The sequence below is a fragment of the Branchiostoma floridae genome, chromosome 9 (assembly GCF_000003815.2).
Source record: "Branchiostoma floridae strain S238N-H82 chromosome 9, Bfl_VNyyK, whole genome shotgun sequence".
Lineage (NCBI taxonomy): Eukaryota > Metazoa > Chordata > Leptocardii > Amphioxiformes > Branchiostomatidae > Branchiostoma > Branchiostoma floridae.
In genome coordinates this window covers 1,394,884-1,404,002 of record NC_049987.1, presented here as the reverse complement: position 1 = coordinate 1,404,002, position 9,119 = coordinate 1,394,884, and positions in this window count along the sequence as shown.

The window sequence follows — 9,119 nt, the reverse complement described above, 5'->3', positions numbered from 1 at the left end:
TGCATTTACATATAGATAGTATATGTTCGTACGTACATGGCAAATATGCTAACTTATTACAACAAATATACTGACTCATTTACTCCGGAGCATACTTCGGAGCAGTCTATTTTACTCCGGAGCAGTTTATTTTACTCCGGAGCAGTTAATATTACTCCGGAGCAGTTTATTTTACTCCGGAGCAGTTTATTTTTACTCCGGAGCAGTTTATTTTACTCCGGAGCAACACGTATAGTTACTCCAAAGCATTGTTTCACTGCATGTACATATAGATATGTTCGTACGTACAGAACAAATGTACTAACTTATTACAACAAATGTACTTACTCATTTACTCCGGACCAGTATTTTTTACTCCGGAGCAGTGTTTTTGCTCCGGAGCAACACTATACGTTACTCCAAAGCAATGTTTTACTGCATGTACATATAGATATGTTCGTACGTGCATGACAAATATACATACTTACAACAAATATAGTTACTCACTTACTCCGGAGCATACTCCGGAGCAGTGTTTTTACTCCGGAGCAACACGTATAGCTACTCCAAAGCAATAATTTTATGCAATTATGTAAATCAACATTACATCTAGCGTTGGCCAACCAGCGTACCGTGCGTGGGCGTGTTTTAACATGTTCGGGCATGTTCGGGCGTGTTCAGTGCAAAATGTACGTCACGATGATGCAAACGTGTGCAGTGAGAAGCCAACAGAGACACTGTACAAACGACGGGTACTTGTCGTGCCGGCGACGGTCAATCCATCCGTCCCATCCACGTTGGTGTAACAACCAGTTTCCCGCATAGTTGCAAATCAACGTTGGTAACTCGGTCGAGATTGCGTCGGTATTTTTGTCATACCGTTCGTGCAAGTTGACACATACGTCCGCGGCGAAAGACATTGCGATAACGAGTCGACCCCAGTTTAATCGTTCCTCTTGCAGTACTTTTTCGAGCACCGTTTTCAGCCCATCCCTCGCGTTGGGTACGTTATCCACGAAATTGTCTATAATCTTTTCATATTCCTCGTCCGCCGAGATCGTATCCACCCATTGTATTACTTTTACGTACTCCACCGAACTGGGAAGCCGCCGATGTTGGGGAAACAAGCCTGGGGCTTTGTGATATAGTAACTGGCGAAAGACGTCTGTTGTTTGTGCTTTCAGCGCATCCATTAGAGACTGATCTCAGCAGATTCAACCGATTGATTGACTTAGAGACTTAGAACCAGGCCATATAAGGGCATGTCATTCACGATTGGAGAGGGGAGGTTCATTTGGGGTTGGGGTGGGGTTGTCTATCAAAAGGGCGGCCTGACCCCTATTTCACCCCGACCAGATCTAAAAACATACCTATTCCCCTAGATTTTGCCGTCATAACATAACCTCTGACCCGCTCCTGAATAAATTATCTCAGCAGACGATGACCTCTGACCTATGACCTGCTCCGCCCGAATAAATCATATTTGACCTCTGACCTGCTCCTTCTTGCTCCTGAATAATAATAGTGATCCTGTCCCTACTATACTACTATCTTCTGTCAAAAAAAATTGTTATCCAAGCCTTAGGTCCGTCAGTCATGAACTACTGTGCAGCGTTATTGTAAGGGATAGTCTAGAGGGGACAAAGGCAAAACTGAGCCTGCAGGCTCTCTATGAAATGATGTACACATGACTGGAATGCATTCAGATTTAGCTTGGTTACTGATAATATCTAAGAGACGAACTAAGTGTAAGTTTTTTTTTTTTTAAACTATTCCTTAGGATTGTTGTCACAGGTGAGTCAAAGGACACAAGTAAACACTTTGTGCCAGTTCATGAACGCCATACGCTAAATGGCAGTATATGAAATATAATTTAAAAAACACGTGGATGAAGGTTAGACATCCAGGTAATAAGATACGCAAAATAGTACTAGTAGTTACTGAAGCAGCTGGAAATGATTTCGGAAAACGGTCAGACTTTTCAGGTAGCATCCAATACCTTTCATCAGTGTCGCTGAAGTTTGGCTTATCTTATAAAAACATTTACCCCATACGTTGACTATCTACCAAGCTTGTCTTATTACTTGGATTTCTAATCTTCATCGACACATCGACGCCATAAATACTTAATAAGATGGTCAAAGTATCATTATTGACTGCCTAAAACAAAATGCAAAAATTAAGAGGAGAAAAAGTCGTATACAGAGTTGCGAAGCTTTGGGATGACCTGATGACTGATATTAAGACTTTGGATACTAAAGTCATACATTTCATTGGCAGAGTCAATATGATGGTGAAAGGCAAATGATTTTAGACTTTTGATGTGTAATTCGTAAGTATTGATTACCCTGGAATTGTCTTATTATAACAGTGTTGTGTATTTTTGTTTATATATTTGTATAAACCCTGGAAGATAACACTAGAATTATTTATTAAATTTCATCACAAATTGTAGAAATAGATCGATAATTTGAATTTCATTATGCACATCTTTGTACTCAATTATCATTAGCCAGTAGTTATTACGGGGGTTGGTGCCCTTGCTATTGTTTCGGTGACCGCAATCAAAAAGAAACACTTTTGTGAATATGATCATTATAGAATTATGTGTAATTCATAATTATCTTTGTTATGGGTACATGACATTTGTATATGGATACCCTCTTAAGGGTTTCACTTGTAGATGACGATCCTTCTGAGCAATTTAGCAATGCAACATATTACAGTACAGTGTAACTCTTTTGAAGGGGGTAGTAGAGCATTCTGAATGTTACCTGAGTTTTGTATGACTGTTACACTTTCTTTAGGAAGTGAAAGTAATGCTTACATGACTATGTAGCTTTTGTGGGTAGAATTAATTAGTTGTGTAATTCATTAACATGGCGTAGTCTCCATAAGGCATATACTGTTGTGGGTGATCATGTGCTGCCCGGTGTCAGGCCAAATTTCTCTCCTGTCAAGTATTTGTCCCAACATTGCTTGGGGGTTTCCGGTGTACGTGATTGGAGAATAATGCGTCACACCTGTGTGGCCGGGTAATTAACAAGCAGACGTCTGAGTGGACTAAAAATCTCAGGTCGCGATGTGGAGGCAAAACATTACCCTTACACGACCCTCACCTTGACAGCTCAAGTTATGGGAAAGTTATTTTGTCTTAACATCGATGATTTGTAACATCGTTATTAGTACCGTGATTCAGGGTGGCCAGGTTCTTGCCTTCAACAATGTGATTTTGGTGTTGAACAAAGAAAACGTTGTATATGTCACATGGTTACCCTACATAGTGTAGTAAGTTTAAAACATAAATGAGTTGTCAGATAATTTTTGAAACCCTAATATGATCAGAACTGGAAAAAAAAATCACTAAAAATGTTAGTTCATATTATTCCTGTGTAGGAGTTATGACGTATTGAACATTGACCAAGAAACATGTAACCTAGATGTGCTTTGTACAAATGTTCCACAAAAGTGAAAAAACTCAGTCTATATGATTATCGTATGGTTCATAGTAATGAGATTAAATGATAGGCCTTGATTCAGTTTTAGTCTTTTAAATCTACATGACAATTAGAAAAAAATATTATCTATAAATGTATTCCAAGAAAAATGTTCTAAAAAGAAGAAAAAAAATAGATCGAGATGTCAGTTTCTACAACATTTAACGTTTACAGTACAAAGTAAAAAGTTATGATTTGACTTATATATGAGGCCCAGAATCGGCTTGTTGAAGGAAAGCCTGTATGTATAGTAGAAGGAAAAATCCTCTTGTAAAAAGCACGTTAGGAATGCATGTTTGTAGTACTGGTTTTTAACCATATAGCAACTGAGATGGGTTTTAATCTGATCTGATGTTTAGCAGATAACTGGAGAAGATAAGATTTGGGTACAAAATGCTCTAAAGAGAAAGTGAATGAGGGATCTGAGTGTGTAAAAGGCCGCAGACGCTGATAAAAATTGCGTTCGTGATGACAGTTTGTTGTGCATTTTCTATTCTTATTTCGTAACTATATATACATTACACCACATGTGATTTCTACTCTCCAAGCAGAGGCACGGCTTTGGCAGTTAGAACGTGTTTGTAGGCACTATTGTCAAAATTTATCATTAATTTTGTACCGTTTCTTTATATTTGCGGGCCTGGAGACGAACCTCTGCTTGGAGAGTATGTGATTTGGAAAGAGAATATAATGAATTAATACGAACCATACTAATAACAGCCGTCTGCACATAATTTGCATTGTAGTAAGGCAACTTAGAAGGCGAAGATAGGAGTTCTTCGAACTCTTGTTCAACTATTATTACTTGTACAACTTTTCTTTATAGCAAGAAAGACAGCACTATTATACGAGAAAATCAAATACAACTTTATCTCCACAACTGGACAAACAAGGAAATTCACAATTTCTTTATTCAGTTGTAGAGATTGAATTGTATCGATCATTGTTTACCTGCACGTCTAACCTTCATAAAAGTAGTGCATATACGGGTATTGCTTCGCTCTGCCTTGCCGTTCGTGACACCTGTTATTGAGAAAGTACGTATTGATCACATGAATGAAATTGAATGTTCCAAAAACAAACTCTATCAATCAAATTATACTCTAGTCATCCCTGTGTGTAATGTTGAAGTAGTTGAACCGAGGGTACGTTACAACAGCATACAAGGTTATATTGTAGTACACTTTACATGTTTACCTAAAATGACAGGAAGGGTTTGCAATGTCTCCAGAAAAACACGGGGATTCAATGACTACATTACGAGTTCTCAGGGACACTGTTGCATCCTAGAATGTCGTCTATCCTAAAAGCGCTTTTAGGATAGAAGCGCTTTTAGGATAGACCGGCATCCAAAATGTGCTTCTATCCTAAAAGCGCTTCTAGGATATCCAGAACACGTCGCAAGCGAGGAGCGCATTCTGGATATCCTGAATGCGCTTCTGTCGGAGCGCATTCAGGATAAGATAAGCCGACGTGTTTATCCAGAACGTGCACTTGTGGGAGGAGCTTAGTGTTTCATGAGGTGGAGACTATCTTGCATGTGATTTTTCGTAGTCAAAAGGCCGCCATCTTTGTTGTCCCCACGCGGTCACTTCCGGGTTTGATTGTGATAGAAGATCCCATATACATATACTTACACCAAATTAACGTAGCTTGCACAAACCAAATCACTTTGGGGGACTACGTGGGCCGGTCTAACCCTCACATAATCACGTAAAATCTAGGTTTAGCGGTTGCTTTATAATCTGCGGATTTTGATCAAGTAGATTACGGCAGGTGTCGCGAGGTCAAACTAAATATGGAAACTTTGGTGTAAACAATCACCGGAAGTCACCGCTGCCATTTTCTCGCGACGTGTCACCATGGACCCGTCACACCGAGGTAGTATCGCTATCTCCGATTCGATAGTTCGAAACAAACCAGAAGCTGAAATTCACCAAACCATTAACAAAGTCACTCTGCACAGGAGAAGACCGATGTCGACCTCCTTCGACAGGAGCGCATTCAGGATATCCAGAATGCGCTCCTTCGCTTGCGACGTGTTCTGGATATCCTGGAAGAGCGCTTTTAGGGTAGACGCACATTTTGGATGCAAACTTATCCCAAATGTGCTTCTATCCTAAAGGCGTTTCTAGGATCTCCAGAATGCGCTCCTTCGCTTGCGACGTGTTCTGGATATCCCAGAAGCGCTTTTATAGGATAGACAACAATCTACTATTCTTGTTAGACGAACATCTGCTTCTATCCAAGAAGCGCTTTTGCGATGAAATACAACCTGAGAACTGAATGGCTTGGGGACTTGAGCAGGGCGCGTTTTCATTGACTGTCATGTTTTATGGTACATTTTGTAGTACTTTCCATGGTATATTTTGTAGTACATCTTGGTATACACTATTGAGAAGTGCTTTCTGTGCTTTCCTTGCACAGTTATATGGATAAAAAATCCTATAGTTGCAATCAAAAGGACAAAATAGTGTTTAATCTGCATGTTTAATAAATTTCCCATTATCTGTATACACTGTATACATATCGTCCAGCAGTGAGCAATTACCTCTGTGCATTAACTTACAATAAAGATAACTTTTATTATAAGATTTGTCATCTTTTCTTTGCCTAATAAATAGATTTATCCATGAAAGAGAAATAAAAGTTACAAATAAACAGAACGACAGGGCTTTGAAAACTTTATCAGTAACTAAAAGGATTGTTGCATATATATATATAGATATAATCTCATCCAGTTCCTCCATGCTTTTATTTCAGAAACAAGATGTCTTAGATGAATGACTGGGCCAATATCATTTCAAAATTTTAACAAACCTTCAAAACAGTATGTTGCGGTTCAACCAGATAGTTGTACATTTGTCAACAAGACAAAAAAATTGTACAGCATACTTTCAGCATACCCGCAGCTCCTCCTGCGTCAAAGTTTAACACTACTGTACTCTGAAATTGCTCTGAACACAAGGTCACTCTTTCCAGATGAATGAGCATTTTGCTCCATGAAATCTAACTTGTGAAATATGTTACACAAAAATATTGTGTGTAAGAATATCTCGATCGCGAGGTCGAACCAAATATGGAAACCTGGGCGTAAATAATAGTCGCTTGCGGTCCTGTCAATCACCATGATTGACGGCGACAAAGGAGCGCGTCTGGGATATCCTGAATGCGCTCTGGTTTAGAGCGCTTTTAGAATAGAAGCACATTTAGGATGCAGGCCTATCCAAGAATTGCTTCTATCCTAAAAGCGCTTTTAGGATAAAGCACATTTGGGATGGTACAGACACTAAGGCTGGAAAGAGGCAGCGGACAGTCCCCAAGTATTACTTCAACAACCCAGTAGGAGCCGTGCCATGGCAGAACAGAATGATTGATGGGTAATAGACTGAGATGACGGGAACTGGTGAATATTGGATTTGTTGCAGTGGCAATGAATTGTTATCATTTTCTAAAGTAATAATTGCCACTTCTCATTTCAGTATAGATATAAAAGAACGTCATTATAGACAAAATGCTGTGTTATGTTGTCAATGAAATGGACTCAGTTCCTGACAGCCTTTGAGATAAAGTATGCTTCGAAACCTACACAGACGATGAGATACAGAGCAGCATGAGTCGTGTGACCCGGATGAAAGGTGCCGGCAGCGCAAGGGAGATGGCAAAGGACTCAATTTTAAAAAGACAGTCTATGCTCGAGGACAGACTAAAAAATTGAACATGACCATGTACGTGAGGGGGAACTTGTGGAAGACATTGCACGCCTGGAAAATGTCAAGCGCTAACATGAGAGCGAAGCAAAGTCACTCCAACGGAAGTATGACGAACTAGGGCTGGGTACCGGTACGGTGTACCGGTACAAAACCGGCGTTTCTCACTGGACCGGATGTTGGACCTGTTGGAAAATACACAGATTATATGATCAGGCATTCATACGTTTTTGGACTTACCGGTCGAAGAAAATAACAAGGGCGAAGCAGGGTAGAGTCTATAGTCATTTCTACCAAGTTCCTCAGTCAATCGTACAGAGGAAGTTAGCCTTGTAGGGTTTTAAAACGCCAGTGGGAGTCGAATACTCCACAAAACAGACTTTCGTGTAGCGAAATGAACCATAGTTTTGAGTATCGTCCATTCACAAATTTTTACATACTGAATCAGGCCCAGGTTCAGGTCTGGACCTAAACTGTACCTGTACCTGAATTTTCTGAACCTGTACCCTCCGCTATGACGAACTATCCAGCACCATACAAAAGTTACGATTTTCCCATTTTTTCACATGGCTAGACAGTGTCCACTGAGACACAAATCACACAGGACGAGTCAGATCGAGCCGACAGATTACTTTACGGATTAGCCAACGAGAGTGTTCATTACAGGATCCAGGCCCTGACTGAGCATAACGATGACGCGAACGACACCAGGTCAGTTTCTAACTCAGGTGCGAAACACCGTGAAGAAGCAAACAAACCTGGAGCGAAGCAGTCTTCAGAACAATTCAAAACCCAGACAAATAGACAAAGCACAGACAAAACTCGACAATTAGGCAACTACGACAACAGCAAAGATGTCGCCTGACCATTCCTTGGTGACAATCAAAACAAAAGTCCTATACTCACATAGACGTGTGGCAAAGGAACTGACCTACAACTTGTTACAAGCTATGCATTTCATTCGGAATTCTACCAGACCAAATCCCAAAATCATTTTTTTTCATGTCGGAACAAATGACATTCGTGACACGGCGGACCCAAAAGTTGTGTCCGAGAACTTCAGAAAGCTGATACAGGTATCTCATGACAAGTACCCCCAAACCTCACTCTTTTTCTCCTCGATTTTACCAAGACGTGATCGTGACCATCAGGAAGTTGGAGATGACATGAACACTTTCCTGAGCGTTGTAGCGGAAGAAACTAGCTATGTTTACGTCGCGGACAGCACTAGCTTGGCGCACATGGGGTCGCCAAAGGAAGACCTGTACAACTCAGACGGCTACCACCTGAACAGGCTCGGGGTCCGTGTGTTGGTTTCCAACTTAAGAGAGTTGTCAATCCTATTCTAAGTAAGGCACCAGAGCGCTCCTTACCGGGTGTCGCATCTTAAGAGGTGACACCTTGTCAGGAGCAGACCCCCTGCAGTCATTACACACCTGGACAGTCAACTGGTCAGGTAGCCATATGTATAGCATGGATATGCAAAAACAACGCGTTAAGACATACCATACGTTGACTCCCTAAATTAAAATGTGAATACAGCGAGGACACGATTCCCTGCTTCAAAGTATGTCCTTGAAAACACGGTGAGAGCGCACTACACACAGTCAACGTTTTAACTTCTAAATTGCGAGAACACCCTTCGCTCCATCACTACATAGCGTCGTAAGCACAGTGAGGACACCACTGCTCTTTGTTTTAACATAAATAAAAATACACTGTTTCAGGGAAAGGGTTTTTACTGTTCGTAATTGTGCTACATTTAAAGAATTTAGCTGAAATGGTAGGAAATTTAGAAAATACGCACTTCTGTGGTCTACAGTAATGTTTGTGTGCTTCATTCCAGAGCGTAGAGCAGCTGCAAAGGGAGTTGGTTGAGTTAAAAGGGACGAGGCAACAACAACAAAATATTGAAGTGGAGGAGGCCATGTTT